The following is an 18,951-nucleotide window of genomic DNA, read 5'->3' on the forward strand; positions in this document are numbered from 1 at the left end:
TTGTTACATTACCTCCCTGGGGATCAGACTGGCACACAAGTGGTAGTCAGCTATATTTTGCAGCCAGAGACATTTAATTTTACAGCTTTCTAATTAGAAGGATGATTAAAAATTTTTCAAGACAAGGTCAGAGAAACATCCGTCAGGGACAGTCTGGATGTCTTGCAGCCTGTCTCGTTGTGGGGTTTGGACTGTGTGATGTCCCAAGGCGCTTTGCAGCCCTCTGCTTTCACACCTTCTGCTCTGAGCGGTTGGGTGGCTGCAGCCGGCTCAGCCCTGGACGCAGCACCCTGCCTCACCAGCTGTGCCGTGTGAGGCTTTTGCTGACAGGGAAGACGGGAGCCTCTCCAGGTGTGAGAGTGTTAAAAGCAAATATAATCTTACATTTTAAGTGGCAGAGCCGAGTGCCGTCCCATCCTCGCCAGAACCACTCACATGTCACCTCACTGACATTAATTTTACTCTCACTTCATGCTGGAGAGCCGGACGGGGTTATGGATGATGACTGAGGAGTGTTACTGTCCTTAGTAAAGCCTTGGGGCTGCATGCTTCTGTGTTCCAGCCTTGTGAGAGGTTCACTGTTGCTCCCCAAGGAGGGATGTAGGACAGACCTGATGATCTTGCTTGCTGGATTAGTGGACAAGAGCGAAACAGTACAGTTCATCCAGCTGCCAGGGGTGCATTTAATATTGCATTGCACATCAGATTGACTTGCAAGGTCAGAAAGCATGGCATAGAATAGGCAAGAAAATGTTGAAAGGGGTTAAAAAATGGCTTAAGGTCAGAGAAAAGGCAGAGTCATTAATGAGGAAAATTTTTTTTTATTATCATATGCCTCTGGTTTTTTTTGTGCCAGTTCTCTTGAGGAAGATACTTGGAAAACAGTGAAGGGGGAGGATGGTCTAGCCTGGGAGGATGGCAAAGGATACACATGCAGAGTTGAGGTGCCTTCTAGCATTCTCCTTTCTGTCCTCAGGAACTGGGTACCAATCTGAACCCTTCAGATTGAACCCAAAGCAGAAGTTGATGAGCAGAGGAGTCAGTCTGCTTCTGTGGGAACCCAGTCTCCTGCTTGCACACACAGCAGGACTGAGTTTTCCCCCTTTGCTTTCACATCTTCTCCCAGAGGTCCCCTATTGTTTGAAAAAAATATATTTAAGTCCTGAGTTTCAATTAACCAAACAGATAAATCTTTCTCGTGGTGATGCCCAAGAGCTTGTCTTTGCCACTTGCATGGTCAGGCCAGGCAGTGCTGAAATGCTGGAACATGGAGAGACTCTGCAGAATGACCCTACACAGCTCCAGATCCTCTGCTTTGTAGGAGTCTTCGAAAAATTGGTTATAACAGGTCACTATGAACATACCTGAGCTGTAGCCCTCTTTGAGAAGTTCTGAGACCTTCTTGGCTTGAGGCAAAAAGCTGAAAGTGTAGGTTCTTGACACCACTTTCAGATTAATTTCTGCATGAAGTGATTAGGAAACATGGCTGCGATGGCATTGCTTTTGGAAACTTAGGGCCTTTTTTTTCCTGCTTCTTCCTGGTTTTTAGATTTAACACATTTTCTTTTTTCAGCTCTATGCTAATTAACATGAAACTGTAATGAGATAGAATAATTTAAAAAATAACTTAAACGAGCCAAGAGTTATAAAAATAACAAATCCTGTGGGTAGCATCCAAAAGACTTTCTATCATGCTCACTGATTAGAAGACTCACTGAATTGTCTGTATGGAAATTTTGTGTCACTAATCCCTGGCATTCAGAAATTTTGAGATTTTAAAATTAACATTTTCACATCACTTCTATTTGCTTTTTGACTGATTTTGTAACCTCTACACTGCAGGCTCCTTTGTTTTGATATGAGGATTTTTTTTTTTCTGAAAAGTCAAGGAAAAGGAGCTTTTTTAATTCTTAAAGGCAAGCTGAGATTCTCTGATGTTTCAAAAACAGTGGTCGTAAAATATTGCAGATGTTGGGCATGTCACAAAGTCTATAAGGAACTGTAGGAGTAATTTATTTTCAATATGAAGAGAATACACAGATTTGAGTTTCAAAAATTTTCTTTTTAAGTGTTAAGACATTTTCATCAGAAATTGGACTGACTGTGTGCTGTTGGGCTTTCACTAGGCTGGTGGTGCAAGGTGGACAGCCTGGTTGGAAAAGCAGGCCACACAACATGATTTTTAAAGGTTGCATCCTGGGGGATTTAAGTTCTGCATTCCTAAAATGACTGGAAAGGGTCTGACTCAGGTATACCTGTCACTGCTTGTCATACACACTGCGATGGTGCCCCATTTGTTTTTTGGGTACAAGGGGTGTTTCCACCTCTATCCCGCTCCACATCTCAGTTGAACACTTCCTGCAAGCCAGGAGTCTCTCAGCAGCTACACAGATGGGGCCAGGAGATGGATCCCGGGGAGAGCTGGACTCCCCAGGGAAGATGACGCCACGTGCTGCCGGCAGCACTACAGCGTGGGAGCTGGACCCCATTGCAGCACTGGTTCCTGGGGCAGAGGACTGAAGCTCTGCGTGGCTGATGCCTTTGGGGAGAGGGATGTCAGGAGCACTGATGCTGCAGCACACATTTCAGGAGACCAGGTCTGCTCAAGGCCCTGCTAACTGCAACCAATCCCTTGGGTATTAAGCAGAACTGGGAGACAACCAGTTTATCTGCCAGCTTCTTCCCTCTAGCTGAAGACACGTGTGATAAGCCATGGTGAAGAGTGCTTTACTGAAGCAGTCCCAGTAGCAGTTAAACTGGCCCCAGACAAGCTTTCTTCAGAAATTCACCAGCCCCATTTCAGAGGGTTTACTTAAGGCAGGGTCTGACTTGAGCAGACAGGCAGTGCCTGAAAGCTCAGGAGACAAGGAAAAGTGACGCAGGAGGGACAGAGCTGCGTCATCATTGCTGGTATCAAGCATGGCTGTGGCCATAGCTGAGCTTTTTGTATAATAGTGTTGTTTAAAAACTGTGCTCAGGCCAGACTCTCCTTGATTAAGAGCAGCCAGATGGACACCATAAATCAGCTGGAAAACTCTGGGCCAAACTCCATGCTCGCATTGATTCAAACAGCTCCATTTAATATCACAAATGGGATTTGTGAAAACGGAGCCCAGAGCAGAATTTGGCCTTTCATGTTTGTTTAGATTAAGAAATTTGGACAGCAAAAGCCCACTTATATTCTGGCTAGCAGGGTGTGTATCAGAGCACTCAAACAGTGGGAAGCCCAGACAGATGGTTACATGAATCACAGAGAGGCAGGTCTGATTATCTTGATATTTTCCATGAGATAAAGCGGGGGGATGCGGTGCCATATGGTGGAATATGGCTGAGGGACTCTCAGCAGCTGGGTAGGATGTGAGCACTTTCCAAGGCAAGTGGAAGAGTTCTCAGAGGGTCAGACAAGGAAAAGGTGGCTTTCTGGGACAGCCAGAGATGCTGAGCCACTGGAGCAGCAGTGTCCTGAGAGAAGGATGACAGAATAAAACCAGACAGGTTGGTCAGTGCAAAAGCACCACAGCATGGACGGAAACAGAGAGGAGAAAGGTAAATGTGTGAGGGTGAAGAAAGAAGAAGGAAAGAAGTTTTGCATGGAGGAAGAAGGAAGCCAGTGGCATTTTTGGGGCTGAGTGCTTACAGAAAGGGCAAAGGGAACAGGAGAGCAGTGCTGCTGATGTTCTGTGTCTCCAGAGGCTGCTGTTGTTTTGCTGAACCTCACAGTTATTTCTTACAGGCCTCCCTAGAATAGAAACAGCCTATGGTTTGCCAGTGCATCTTATCCTAAGGACTGCAGCAAAAAGGAAATTGCATAAAAGAAGTGGATTTCCACAGACATCTTAAAAAAGTGACCTTGTGCACAGTCATTTAGACTCACTTACTTTCATGAGCTGAAAGTGCCTGATCTTGCTGATTTTGCTGAAAGTGGCTGGGATTGCTGGTTCAAGGCTTTCTGTTTTGCTTGTAGCAAATCTATTTGCAGAATATCCCATTTTAAAACAATATGCTACCTAAAAGCAAGGAAATTTACTCCTCTGAGGTAATCAAAGGATACAGTGGGTTTATTTTTTTGAGCCCAAGTGACAAGAACTCTCTGGCACACAGTGCTTAGGGGCCTGCAGGTGCACCAGGACAGTGGGTGCCTTTCACAGAGAGACTGTCAAGAAGATGACACAGTGCCACAGGACCTACCAGAAATAGCTCTCTACATCTGTAGCAAATCCAGAGCACAGTGCTAAAAAACATACTGAAGAGGTCAAAAAGATTTTAGCTACCACTCATTGGATAACCAAGAGTGCAAGGGGCTGATCCGAGGTCTGGATACCCAAGAGTAGAGGCAGGGGCATGAGATGCAGGGACATGTGCAGTACTGTATATCAGCTTGACCACTTTTTCTCAAAGAGGATGATTTGGGTTTTTTTTTTTCCCAGTGGCTGGCAGACAAATCTCACGTGTTCAAATTGGGGAAGTGTCATAGATGTTGTTTGGGTCTGGTCAGGAAAATGAGGAATGAGTTTTCTTTTGTTTGGGTTCCGTGGTTTGCTTGAAGCTGGCTGCATGGTTAGCAAGCCTCAGAAATAAGGTTAGATACATCGGTGAGCAAGTGGAAAAGTACTGGGGAGGAAGTGTGCGAAGGCTGTCTGGAAGATACCACATGGGCTGGCTGGACCAAAGATACCTCATGGGCTGGCTGGGTCACAGGCTGGGCGAACCAAAGCTCATGCCCTGCAGTGCTGGATCTGGCTGTGATCACGAAACCCACGGGACGCAGCGTGTGAGCCCTGGTGACTCTGCAGCAGGGGCCCCCTGCCTCCAGGCCTTCCAGCACCAGGAGCCAGCCCAGCCTGGCAGGACAAACTGGAAAGGCAGCATTAGAGACCACTTTAAAGGGAAAAGTATCCATAACTTGAGTTGTAAGAAAACAGCAGACTAGATGACTTGCTGGAAGTAAAACGGGACAAACAGTTTCAAATCAGGTGCCTAACTTTACTCATCCAACGTGCAGCTAGTTGCTCTGATTTATTAACATTAGCTGATGTCCAGCAGTACAATTCCAGAGGGAAGCCATATTTTGCACCTTTTTTATAACTGGAGGCATCTCAAAAAGCTACTGGTAGGACATGTGCAAGCAGTGCAGGGACAATTTTCAGAGTGAATTACATGCTGCTGTTTTATTCTAAGAATAGGAAAGGGACTCTATGTTATTTCGGTCAAGTCATTGCCCCATAGAATGGCTGATTGTCTCTTGCATGCTGAGGAAATAGCAAATGTCTCTTTTTTTTCTGTCAGAAGATCAAACAGACAGATTGCACAACAGAGGAACTGGACCCTTTGCATGGAGAAGTAGCTGTGTGAAGTAAGTGACAGCCTTTTGAGTCAGCAGACAGCTTCATCAAGAAATACAGTGTATATTTGCAGGGATGTAGAAGTGCCAGCATGTGGGCAGCCTCTTACCAGAGGAAGGTAATACAAGAGGCCCAGGGGAATGGAAGTAGTGAGGGGCAACCTTGTTATGCTCCCAAGGTGGGGCTCATGTCATGACACATGATGTGAAAAGCAGGAATGATTAACTGTGGATGTAAAAAAGCAGGATTTAGGGTGAGAAAAGGGAATTGATTTCAGATTTAGTGTCTGAGGCACTTTCACAGAATGGCTCTGGCAATTTGTTAGCCAGATCAACATATGATTTCTTACTTCGGAAATGTTCATCTCTGCTTGACACGCCGACGCAGGGATGGATGTCAGTGGAGACAAGAAAAAGGACTGCTTTGCCTTATCTGGCCTCTTGCAAATGTCTTCACTTTCAGCAGTTTATAGCTTCCATCTTGTCCACATAATTCAGAAACATCTCCAGACAAATCCTGACTTCAGAGGCCAAGCCACAAAATCCCTTGCCAGTCGTGACCCGGTACGCAGCAGAGCTATGAACCGGTCCTCTGCTGTTGCTATTGCCAGCAAAGGCACAGTGAGAGGCAGAGTTCTCCTCCCAGGAATCCTCTGGGCTCAGAGACAGGCATTTGAGGGATTTTGGCACATTCCCAGGTGATGGGGTCTTCATGCAAACCAGCTGTCTGCGTGTGCTGTGCAAAGCCAAACTCTGGGCAGCAGGACTGAAACGGTTTCTTGGAAAGCGATGCGGACTTGCTACTTCCCTGGAGCTGCTATGACTGCAGTACCGCACCACGTGTGCTCTGATCAAATGGCAATTACCCAGTTTCAAAGCAGAGGTCATGGTCATTAATGCCAGGGACCTTTCTGGTCACAAACAATGCAGTAAATAACAACATCCATCCAGCCCGTGAGTAGAGCACGAAAAACACAGTCCCAGGTTTGATCTTCAGGATGCTCACCCTTACCTGGGGACTGTAGCAGCTCTTCCCCGGTCGAGCTGCTCTCCTGCTTGTACCACCCATGTGCTGGACTCATCTGTCCTGTGGAGATAAAGCTGTGTGGGTTTATGAAGATCGTACAGTTTGGATTTTATGACTGCAATCATCTCCTGTCTCTCCAGCTGTGGGAGGGCAGGATACATACTTTCTTCCCAGCTGAAAGCAGAGACCACCTGCTTGGCTCCTGTTGCAGCTGCCTGTGGACAGGCTGAGCAGGAGGAACATGCAAGGGCTTGCTGAGAGGGTAGGGCAAGGGCTCGCACTCTGGGACAATGCTGCCCCACAGGCAGCCAGAGCCCTTGGCTGAAAACTGCAGGATGAAACCAGAGCAGGCAGGAAAATAATGGACAGGAAAATGATGAATCCATCCAGGTGTCTGTGCACGTGAATGTGTGTACATGTGGCAGAGGAAAGTGCAGACCCAGAAATGCATAGAAGCAAACCCTCCAGGACAAGGACAGATTATAGTGCCTTTCTTTGATTTACTGTAAAGGAGACCTTCCCATTATGTCATGGGGGAAAGCAATATATAATATTATAATATATATATTATAGATACAATAATATATGTAATAATATAAAACAGCAATACTGTTTTATGGTGATCAAGGTAAAAAATTGTTATCTACCACTCTTTTGATACAGAAAGCCTGAGCTGGTATAGTGTGATACTGAGTTTTGACAGATGGAGAGAGAGAAAATGAGCAATGCATGAACACGCTGTGCTAAGGAGCAATCACACCTAGAAAGGACAAGGGAAGCATTCCTTTCTTTTCTGATGGTGGGAAGTGGGAAGCTTACTACAGACAGGCACAGACAGAGGCGTTATTTGCAATCACCTTTCCCATGGATGACACCATAAACAATTGGAAAATATGTATTTCATTAGGCTTACACACAATTGCTGTCTATTTCCCACACAATTACTGCCTATTTTCTTTTCTACATTTGCATATTAATTCCAAATCCTTTCATACACAATTTAACAGATAGAAAAGAAACTCTCCCCCAAAATTCTTTGTTTTTACATAAGAAGCTAAACTGTCAATAATAATCACCTTTTCCAAAGACAGCTTAAGCAGCAGAAAACTTGTAGAAGGGCTTGGAATTTACTTTTTTTATTGTTTGAGTCACAGTCTTATTTAATAAAAAAATTCTAGAGTATCAGTTTTCTAGAAATATGTTTTGGTTGTTACCTTGTGAGATTATTTCCCCCAACAGCCATCACTAAGGTGGGAAGGGGCAGACCCACAGCATCCCTAGTTTGGGCTGATCCTAAAGGTCTCCAGAGATGGTGACCACAGTGTTGCTGGGCAGGTGCAAAGGACACTTGAGACTCCCATGCACTGCAATGCTTGTGAGATACTGTCCCAGAACACTTGATGACTTGACTCTTTCTGAATACTAGCCAAGACAATGCATCAGAAGATGCATGGATTTTCACAGCTTCTACCCATGTAGCTGCATTTTATTAGTTAGGCTGTATTTTAGTAAGTTTTTAACTAAAGTGATGTTCAGAATCTGGAACATTTTAAACCTTGGCTTGTTTGAGATGTTTTTTACATTTTTAATAATGAATTTAGTGACACATATTTCCCTCAAACATGAGCCTGATTATCCCAAATTACTTCTCCTACCCTGGACATTGCCCCTTCCATTTCAGCTGGGCATCAGTGTTTCCCATTTGGCTGCTTCTGATGGTACCATGTGAGCTGAACTAATTTATCCAAGCGCTATGATTTCAGAACAGAAAATAGTATTGAGTTAATTTAGAGGCTGACTCAGCAGTTTTCTGGAGGATAACTTAATTTAGAGACAGGATCTGAATTCTCCATCCCTGAGGTATTGAAAAGTAGCATTTCTCTCACAGGTGACTCACTGCATGTCTCAGCCAAGTCCAAAGTCCGCCTGTCCAGGCATGTGGCATGGTGATCAGTGTCACATTTGGTTTCTGTGGAAGTGCAGGAGACTCAGTCAAAAATACTTTTGAGACAAACTTACAAAAATGCAGAATTGAAGATAGTTGCTAACCTTGCCCTCAGGACAACTGACATAAAATACTGGTTTAGAACTTGTCTGTAGCAAAAATGAGGAAAAGAATCAAGCTGCTTCTGTTCTGACATATGGTATGATTATTGCTGCAATGCTCTACAACATTGCTCTCACCTTTCCATATCAAGTGGATGCCACAAACTCTAAATCAAGTAACAGTATCTCTGACGTTTTGGCTACCAGACCAAAAGACCAAAAGATTTATATTTTGCTCAACATAAAGTAGTTACAGCTTGTCTCTGCTGAGGAGAAAGTCACAAGTGGAATTTGGTGTCATTAAAACAATTTCTTTCTCCTTAAAACAAACCCTCTTCACTATGGTGATTTAGTTCAACCTATCTCTTGTCCTTACCACCTGCTGCTCAGAGATGCCTAGTCAGCTTTTGGCTAGCAAAATAAACTTCTCTAGCAAGTCCCACCAGTGTTCTCATTCTATCAAGGCAAAAATAGAGACTCTATATGAAGAAATTCAACTTCAGACATATCAGAAATTTGAGCCACCCCCTTCCGAACAACAAGTTCATTTGTACATTATATACTGAATACACATCTTTCATTTCCTCAAGGAAACATATCTGTAATATTTCCAAAGGCAAAAAATGTATATATATATATATATATATACACCATCAGGCTCATAGAAACCTGAAACTGCAATGTATTAACTTGTCGTTGTCAGTTCTCTATCATGTGTATATGAGCTAATTTTTGAAGCCTGCTCTCCTTGCAGTCAGTAATAACCTATGCAGAAGTAGCTGAGTACACCCACAGTAATCACAAAATCTGCAAAGAGAAAATTCTTCAGTAGAGATAATATATTTAAACCTCAGAAACCTCCATGCTTATGTACTCTACATTTTCAGAGATGCAAATATATCTAAGAAGGGCCAGAGGGTATAAAGATTAAGGTTGAAAATGGAGTTATCAAATTTGGACTAGTCTTTTCCAATGTGTCAACATCCAAATGCTTCCTGTTTGTCATCCTTTTTTCCTTCTTGTAGGGAATATGTGTAAATAACTTAAAGAATGGAACTAAACGGGAAAACTGAGATAAACCAGTGCATCAAATCTCTCACACATCCCCCCTTCTCATATCCCATGTATTGTGTTTTCAAATTGGCCAAGACTTGGTTTGCTAATTAAAAGCTACGCCTCTCTCCTAATTTGTGATGAGCCACGATGTGGTGGTAAACCAGCTCTGTGTATAGAAAGTTCTTGAAACCATTACTGTGTTGGCATTGTTCATGCATTTTACAAGTATTAGGTCTGCAATGCAAGTTATGAGAGCAATCTTTTTTGGTTTGGAAAGTAATAAACATCTGGGGGAAAGGATGACCTTCTCACTGAGAACTAATGACAAAATAAACAAACAGCCTAAACCACGTGGAAAAATAACATAGCTCCCTTGCATATGTGCTGTACGTTATAGGAAGTGTAAATGCATAAAAAATGATTGGTCAGGTATGAAACAAGTGTGTGTGTGTGTGTGTGTCCCTCCCTTCCCTCCAAAATAATACAAAATTAAGATTGAAAATATGATCATGAAACATCAACAGAGCAGTGGAATTATGTGCAATAAACCACATGTGTTTCTAAATGAAAGATCTTGCCAAACAGTCTTGATTACATTTTATGATGGCGTTTTACTATTGCTGGACAAACACAATGACGTAAAGGAAATATTCTGGGATTTTAGGGAAGCAAATGATAGGGTATGTCACACCAAAGAATAATAATCAAAACTGGCCTGGAAATGAACATTGTCACATGGATTAAAAACTGGCTGAAAACGTACAAACACAGAGCTATGAAGCATAACAAGACATTCAGTAGAGAAGCCTCATGATCGGCCGGCCTTCAATTCATTCTGCAGAAAAGCAGGACAGGCTAACGGCCAGGATCAGTGGTAGCCAAGCTGCAGGTCAGGGCGATGTACAGCCCAGAACAAAGTCTCTGGCCTACAGCCTGCTTTCTGCTGCCAGCTAGGCTCAAAGTCCTCCAGACACAGGCAGCATGTGAGCACCGCTGAGAACAAATGACTAATGCTAGCAGTTATTCAGAAAGATGAACGAACAACAAATAAGGGTGAAACAAGGGAAAACAATTTGGTTTACGCCTCAGAAAATATTCCTTGCTATAGGTAACTGTAGAAAGCAAAGGGGGAGAAGTGATACTGTGGCAAGAAAATTCTAACTTTGAGATCAGACAAATGAAGAGTTCTTGGAGGTTTTTGGATACCACCATCCTTGTCATCCCTCATGCAGGGAAGCTAAGACACCAGTGACTTCTTATCAGCCACAATTGCTCGTCTGAGCTGCACTTCAATTCTCATTTTACATTTATTGCCATCCTGTGAAATTTTCTACAGTATTGTGGGAGTATTTTGCTTCAGTAACTCTATGGTCCCACTCATAAATGAACTTTACTGGTAAGCATCATATGAAAACGCTGACCACAGCTGATATAATGCTCCAGTTTACAGGGACTGTGTAAAAATTACAGTGCTTTATGCAGACAGCTGAGTGGCTTGTGGGCCAAGAAATCTCCTGGTTCAGATTAATTCCCACTTAAGAACAGCAACAACTAGTAGACAAAATGATACTCACTCCACATTGATCAATATATAGGACAGAAAGAAAATAAGTTTTATAATGAAAATCCTACCATAATGTCATTTAGATATTAAAGTATCAGCAGGGTATTATTATTCCCTAACATGGTATTTATTTTACTGACAGATTTTATAGTATTCAAAGCCCTGAGTAAAAGAAGGAGCTCTCAGTGATGATTGTTAGCTTTCTGGTGTGACTCTCTGGAAGAGCAAATAATTTGTTATCCCCACTGCAATGCTCATAGCTCATTACCTAACACTCTTACGACAATTACACTTCAATCCATATATACCCACTAGGCAATAAAGCAGTCAAAGTAGTCAAGCTCACCTTATTTCCTGCAGTTTTTAAGACATGGAGCTTGAAGAAATAGTTTTTTGGGTTGGGGTAGGCAGCAGCTGGAGGCAGAGCTGAAAACACTCATCCTCTTTGCTGAGTGCCATTTGGTCTATAGCAAGAAACACAGGGTAGCCATCCCTGAGTAGAGGGGATGGATGCAAGGGGAGGCAAGGATGGAGCATGCTGGTGTTGTGGGATAGCCAGGGCTGCTTGGTGGGGTGTGATACCACCAGCAGCACTCTGTTTTCAGAGAGTTTGAAAGAGGAAGAAGCAGGCAGCTGCAATATTCTGGAATATCTCTGTCATTTAGCAGGTTAATGAGTCTGCAAATGACATCAATCTGTGGGACAGCATCAGGGGCTGTGGTCTAAGAGACTGGTTTTTATGTCACAAGTTAAAGAGCTGACATTATACCTTCAGCTCCAGACTTAGGAGGCACAGGGGCAGCTCCCATGCCCTGTGTGCCACCCCACCACTTCACAAAGCACCCACCACATTTCCCAGCAAAGTCCTGCAAGGCTTTAGCACAGCTTTGCATTGGAGTGCTGCTCTCCTGCCCTGGCCCAGCTCTGGGAAGGGGTCTTAAAAGAAAGGCATCTTTCGGGTGAGTACGGAGCCTTTCACACTGCTGGGGTGGTCTGGAGAGCCTGGTGGCAGATGGGAAGCAGCAGGGCTGTGGTGCTTTGGGATCCATGTGGTGGAGCAGCCAGGGCTCTGGAATTTGCAGTGTAAACTATGCATGAGGTGCGATGCAGGACTTTTATTTTTCTGCCAATGGAAACTTCTAAAATAAGGAGAAAGGGAGAGATCTTGCACTGATGTAATTCCAAGGGTTTCAACTGATAACAATGATGATTTGCAACCACATATCAACCTCCTTTCCGGCACCAGCTCCTTCTCAGACAGGGTGCTACCCCAGAGGTTTCATTAACATCGTATTATAAACCCCTGTTAAAGAAAGACGATTTATGAGCATCTTGAGTGTGAATGCAAAGGTGGAGGTTTCCTGGACTGTTTTTAATGGGTTTGTATTCAGGTGCAGGAAAAGGAAAGGTAAGCTAGGAAAGGCCTGGAATGCTGATGAATTTGTGGGTGAAATAACCTTCCTCTAGCAGCTTTTTACTTTTCCTTGCCGATCCAGTGCGGTAACTGCAAAATTAGGGCATCCAAAGAAAATTGCAAAGCATTAAATAAAGCACAAAACTACAATATATTGTAGAATAAGTGGATCACGTGACATCAGTGTCAGCTCAACTTCTGAAACCAGCAGAATTGTCCTGGAGACATAAAAATATGTGTCATTATTTCATATTGCAAAACACTGGAAATCCTGCAAAACCTAGAGTGTACATTTTTATACATTTTAATTTCAGTCCAATTGAAACAGATTTTTTGCTGTCTTGGTTACTGAAATTGGCCAAGTAAGCACAAGACTCGGCCAAACCCCATAATTCACTCATTTTTCTTGACAGGCCTCTCAGGATCAACAGTTTCCACTGACCTATAAGTCTTCAAGCCAAGAACAAATCTCTTCAGTGCAGAAATTAATCTGTGAACCTTGAACAGCAGCAGAATCAAAATGATAGCACTGTGATAACTACTTCAGATTTATTTTAAATAAATGCCAGTACTCTCCTTGACAATAATTTTAAGCTATTTTTTTTTTTAATTTATTTTTTATTTTCATGACCAAGTACACATCCCTACAGGCAACTATGTTTTGACAAGTGCAAATACATAAGATGTGATGCTGGTAGGCTTGCCATGTTCCCCATGTTCCATGAAAATGGTCCAGGAACATCTAACAGTGATTATCTATGCTACACGCATTATTTCTCAGGAACGACATTAGCTTATATCCCAGTTGCACTAAAATAATTATAATCTGTTTCTGTATTGAAGTTGTGTGCAAAAAGTTGTAATGTGTAGCACCACTGTATTGCTGATGCTGCCCAAATCCACGTCAGAGAGCTCCCCTGAGAGAAAACTCCCTATGAGAGCTAGACCATCTAAGTGAAACATTTAAATAGAGTCATGGGGAAAAAAATTTCACGCTTCTTTAAGAAAAATCATGGCTTTCTGTGATTTGAAAATACAACTGCCCTGACATCTCCGTGTCCCCTCTCGCTGCATGTGGCATTTCTTGACCCAGCAGCTCTGTGGCTGCCAGCTCTGAGCCTCTTCTTCCTCTCCATCTCCTTCCTCCCCTTCCAGTCCTCTCTGCTGTTACTCTGGCCCAAATCCTCTGCATTCATGGCAATGAACATTTTCACTCTTCCAGCTATCTGAAGGAATCTTTCTTCCAAAATGTGTTAAACCATTTTTTCATATTCTGGGTTTCCCACTTTGTGATCTAAAAAGTTTAATTTTTAACAAAGTTAATGAAACAGTCTTTTGTTTTGAAGGATCTGGCATTTATGGCAGAGACATTGAAACCCAATGACCTTTAGGGTCTCTCCCAGCCCAAACCATTCTGTGGTTCTATGATAACAGTAACAACCCTTTCTTTTTCTTCAAGCTGGAATCCTAAAATAATTCAAGCCCACTATTGTCCTGCAGCTTAGCTTTCCACCCAATAGTGTGCACCTCAGTAGCAACAACCTTTCTGTTAATTTAAAAGCAATAACCATTTAGCTTTGCTTGATAACCAGGGCCCATATCCTGCTGCTTCAGGAGAAATGCTGGGTCACAGCTTTCATATTGAGAAATAAGTGTGATAGGAATATCTGCTGGAATCTCATCTAAACATGAACTATCCAAATATTTTAATAGCTTTGCATATATTTTCTGAGTTCAACAGTTACAATGTCACTTAGGAAATGTAAAATGAATGTATTTTACTTTGCTAAATGGCTTTCCATATCATGGAGAATAACAAATATTTTTGTAAAATATTAAGGATTGACTGCCAACCTCCCTGTACCTCTCCCCACAGCTACACCTGTCTTCAGTTAATAAAAAAGCAGGGAAACATTTGGGTTGGAAGTGGGGTGTGAAAGGAAGAGAAACACATGCACATCATCCTTACAAAGAAAACACATCTTGCTTTGGAAATGATGATTTAGAAAGGAAATGTACCAAAATGGAAAGAATTCAGAAAACAAGATGGATTGGAGGATCAGAAATCATGGACTGCAAGGAAAGCTGAAGGATTTGGTATTGTTTAGTCTAGAAATAAGGGTTGTGGGGACATAGTGTCCAAATATGTAGAAGGTAGCTCTAAGGAGGAAAGAATAAACTCAATTCACATCCCCTGGGGTCAGGACATGTTGTCATAGGCTTAACTGAGGAGGAGATGGTTTCATCAGGGAAAATAGTTCCCAGCTGAGGTGACAACGAAGAGACAGGCTCACAAGGGAGGCTGCACATCCCCATCACCCCTCATTTCTAAGAACAAGTAATTGAGGAAAGACCGAGGAAAAGCTGCCTGATAATGAGGTTAGGTGATCTTCTTAAGTCCTTCCTAAGTCTGCTTCTTACAATTACTGTGTTGGAGTTGGGACTAGCTTAGATACACTCCAAAAACATTGGGGTTTTTCTTAAAACATTAGGATGCTCTAAGTAGCAGTTGTGAGGCAGAGTGACTGTGGTAGGAGCCTGGCAGAGATTTTGAGCGCTCCTCTGCCTTGCTCCTGCTGGCAGGGTAATTTCTTTCCAGAAATTACACCCTCTTACAGTGCAGTAGAAGTCAAACTCCATTTGGAGGTTGACAGTCCTCATTGTCTATATCAGACAGAAGATCCAGGAATTTCAGCCCTCACTGTATTTGGTTTGTGTGGCAAGGTTTTGGTATTGTGTGTGTGTGTGGAGGCTACAGGGGTGGCCTCTGTGAGAAGCTGCCATAAGCTTCCCCCATTTCCAACAGAGCTGATGCCAGCCGGCTCCTAGACAGACCCACCACTGGGCAAGGACGAGCCCATCAGCGACAGAGAAGAGTAATGGAATGGCTCTTGAAGCACCTAGCATCCAACCAGGGTCAACCCACCCCACTTGTGTAACAGAGCATTTAATCTCTAAAGTGCTGGGGGTGCTGTTATGGCCGAGACAGGCAGGAGAGCCAAGACCTTGCTCAATGGAATGCAGCGAAGTCTGGGCTCCCACCTTGGCTTACAGAGGCTGAAGATATGTACATCAGCTTATATGGAGTAATTCAACACTCTTTAAGAAAAATAGAGCTGTTTCCTTTTGGATCCCAAGTGAGTGGGAGGATGTAAAGTTCATTTTTTATTCATCTGAATCACTTTTGAAAGTATCCTAGTCCTGCAGTGAAAAATTTTGCCATGTGTTATGAAAGGACACCTAAAAATCTTGTCCATATTTTTTTTTTAATGTCTGTCATTCACAGCTTGGCAGTCCCACAAGCTATTAGGAAAAGGGAGTCCTCTGTGGTGAATGGAAAATAGTAAATCCAGGGTGGGATCAGAAGTACAATACAATCCATCAGCATGTTAAAAACACAAACTGACAAAAAATATGGCCCTCAGGGTTCTTAAACACACTCAAAGTAAAAACTGTCTGGGTTGTGAATTAGAGAGACAGAGAAAGTGATGCCTGAAATGGATACAGAGCAAGGAAGATAACGTGACAATTTTTATGGATGAGTGTATGCTACACTTGAAAGGGTCCCCTGTCTTCCTTCATGTTTCCTAAAGAGCCAATGTCAACAGTCCACTTTCTGCTTGCCATAAATTTAAGTCCCATCAGCCATAAAACAAAGATGCCCTATTCTTAGTGCAGCCTCAATAACTTCCCATTCTAGTTACTATAAACGTTTCTGTTACGAATGTATAATTCTCACCAGTTCCTTGTATGCCAACCTGACTCATGTTACCTAATTTTTCACTCTGTGCCTCAAACCACTGAAGTGGGGATTTGGCTGTCTATGTGGCCAGTGCTTTGTGGAGCTCCAGGGAGTCTGTTGGCAACACCTGGCTGTAACACAAAAAATAGTGCAAGTTATTTATGATCTGTATGCTGATAACCAAGTTTCTCAACTGTAATTTTGGGACAAGCATCTGAAAACACCCTCCCCCAGCAAATTTCAGGTGATAGAATGTCTTTTCTCAAGAATATGTTGAATATGAATAGAAACAAACCCTGATGCTGAGAACCACTGTGGGTGCTGAGGACCGTGGGTTTTCCAGGACTCAGGTAGTGTAATGGGCACACTGAGATTCAATAAGGCTCAAACTTACACCAAGGAGATGTGTGTTCTGCCCATATCTGAACACTTAGTAGATGTTTCCTAAGGTCAGTCTTCTTTGTCTTAATGGCACCTACCTTTTGTACTCAGGATTAAGCTGCTGTTCTGGTTCTGTGTGTTCCCACCACTACCCACCGACCTGAGAGCAAAGTTAAACAGCTCCAGGCAAAAGTGCTCAGATTAACTTTGGAAATGTTGCACACAAAGGGAAGAGATTAGGCCTTATCTTAAATGAAATGCTATCCTTTCATGTCGGATACCTAGGTCCTCTGTGAGGTCCTTGTGGATGAATATCCCGTTACTGACTTTCAACTTTGCCTCGAAATTTGCAATTGAAAGACTGAACGCTGGACAAGGACAGTAAGAAAATCTTCAGTGCAGAGAAACCAAAAATAAACAATCTTATGAGGGTATTAATGTGAATGAAAGAAATAAGGCATTAAATAAATGAGAAGGAAGATATAGGAAAACCAGGGAAAATGTGCATGGTAGGAAAATTCAAATGTCACTTGCTTCTGGGAGGTGTTGATATTGGGCCATATACACATTGAGATACTTATGCCAGCCATATTTACTCACAAGCATAGTACTGGTTTAACTACACTGATCAAAAAAAATCAAACTTAATTAAATCAGAGCAATGTTTGCATGCAGGAAGCACGCAGCCCTTCAAAGGCAAACTTCTCTTTGATGTGCTGGACTGAATTTCACAGAGCATAAGGCTGAAGGGAATATTAGGAACTGGTAGAATCATTTGCTGGTTCACCCATAAGGCTGGGGCATAAAAGTCTTCCCTCGTATCTGGGCATGAGGTGCAGCCATGGGAGAATGGCCCTAGATGGTGATCCCATGTGGAGCACCCTGCACTCAGACACTCCCTGTACTGCTCTGTGCCTGTTCCTACACTGAGCTGTCAGCTGGGCTCCCCATTCAGCTCTGCACTGGTCCCTGCTGCTGGAAACATGCCACGTGCTTGCTGCAAACTTGGACTCCACATTCACATGGGATCACCTGTACTTCTGGAGTAGAGAGAGAGGGTAGGTCTCTGTTTATTTGACAAGCTTTGGCAGAACAGCCCAAGTGAGGCATTTCCCAGCCCTTAAGGAGCCTTGAGGCAGAGCATCTGGCACAAAAGGCCCTGTAAACTTTACTGCTTGGGAAGGGACAGAATAAGGTGCTTCCTATAAACGTGATTACTATCTGCACAAAACAGTAATAACTGCTGTGGCCTGAATCCCAGGATGTTCATGAATTCCACTTAGCAGCTACTCACATAGCATTTAGCAGTTTTATTAGCAGTTTGCTATCAAAACAGAAGAGCAGGACTTGGTACCTGGGCCACCTTCTACCCAAAACCTTTGAGACCAGAGTACAGAGGATGTTCTCAGCTTACCACAGCTTTTTGGGAAAGGAGCAGCACTAAACACCATGAAGATGAGCAACGAAGGATTCACACTGTAGGGTAAATATTTGCCTCTAAAAGCTCCTGTGCTGAGTTCCAGCATCCATTCCATTAATGCTGTGTTCTCCAAGTTTTCATTTCTGCTCAGCTTTTCTCCATCTGAGTAGCTCCAATATGCCCAGGATATGGTCCTATTTTTAGCTGTTCACAATGCACAAGCAGCACAAGATTCCTGGTACTGGGATATTAAAACAGAAAGTCATTGCATCAGATCTCATTGAAATACAACTGCCCCTGGAGTCTCCAATTCAGATCAACTTCATGTCTTTAATTGCACGGGGCACTTGTGTGGTTCATAAAATTCGTGTTCAGGCAGTTTTTGTTTGGGGCAGATTTGATAGAACCATGGGTTTTTAATGCAGGTAAAGTACTGTTCATTCATTTATAGCCTCACATAGTTCCTCAGATATCATAATTTTCTTGGAAGGGAATGTCTGCTAGTGCTAATGTGCTTGGAAAGCTCATAAAACCCAGAGGTAGCAGCAGCTTGTGCATCTTGCATTTGCTAACAGTTCACTGTAGGTTTCTCTGATGTGGCAGATTTAGAGGGGTCATATTTCCACCTGGATGAGTTTGCCCATGAATAATTCTCCCATCTTGTGTACAAACGTGATTTTCCTACAATACCCATATATTTCTCTGTCCCAATTCTCTGTGTCTCTCTGGTATTTTTTCTTCACAGCACACCGTGGTCAAGGCAACAGAAAGAAAATCTTTTTATGAACATGCATGTTATTTTCTGAGCCTTCTATGTCTTCTTTGAGGGGGGTAGGGCTCAAGCAGGATTTTAGCTGCTAGTGATAATGGTGCAGTTTAAGGATGATTTGGTGCAATTATACACCTTGTCTTTTTCATTGTTCAGACCAACACAAGCCAGAAATACCCAGGCTGATGTTA

The 18,951-nt window shown here is 42.9% G+C and overlaps 1 long non-coding RNA gene across 1 annotated transcript; it reads right to left on the bottom strand.

Annotated features, from left to right (window-relative positions):
• Positions 1-845: 845 nt before the first annotated feature.
• On the bottom strand, positions 846-17,428 carry LOC137469024 (uncharacterized). The gene is made up of 3 exons (XR_010996313.1): positions 16,221-17,428; positions 6,354-6,428; positions 846-1,133 (listed from the first exon to the last, which is right to left on the bottom strand). It is a non-coding gene; the product is annotated as an uncharacterized lncRNA (long non-coding RNA).
• Between the last annotated feature and the right edge of the window lie 1,523 nt (positions 17,429-18,951).

The sequence above is a fragment of the Anomalospiza imberbis genome, chromosome 2 (genome assembly GCF_031753505.1).
Source record: "Anomalospiza imberbis isolate Cuckoo-Finch-1a 21T00152 chromosome 2, ASM3175350v1, whole genome shotgun sequence".
Taxonomy (NCBI): Eukaryota; Metazoa; Chordata; class Aves; order Passeriformes; family Viduidae; genus Anomalospiza; species Anomalospiza imberbis.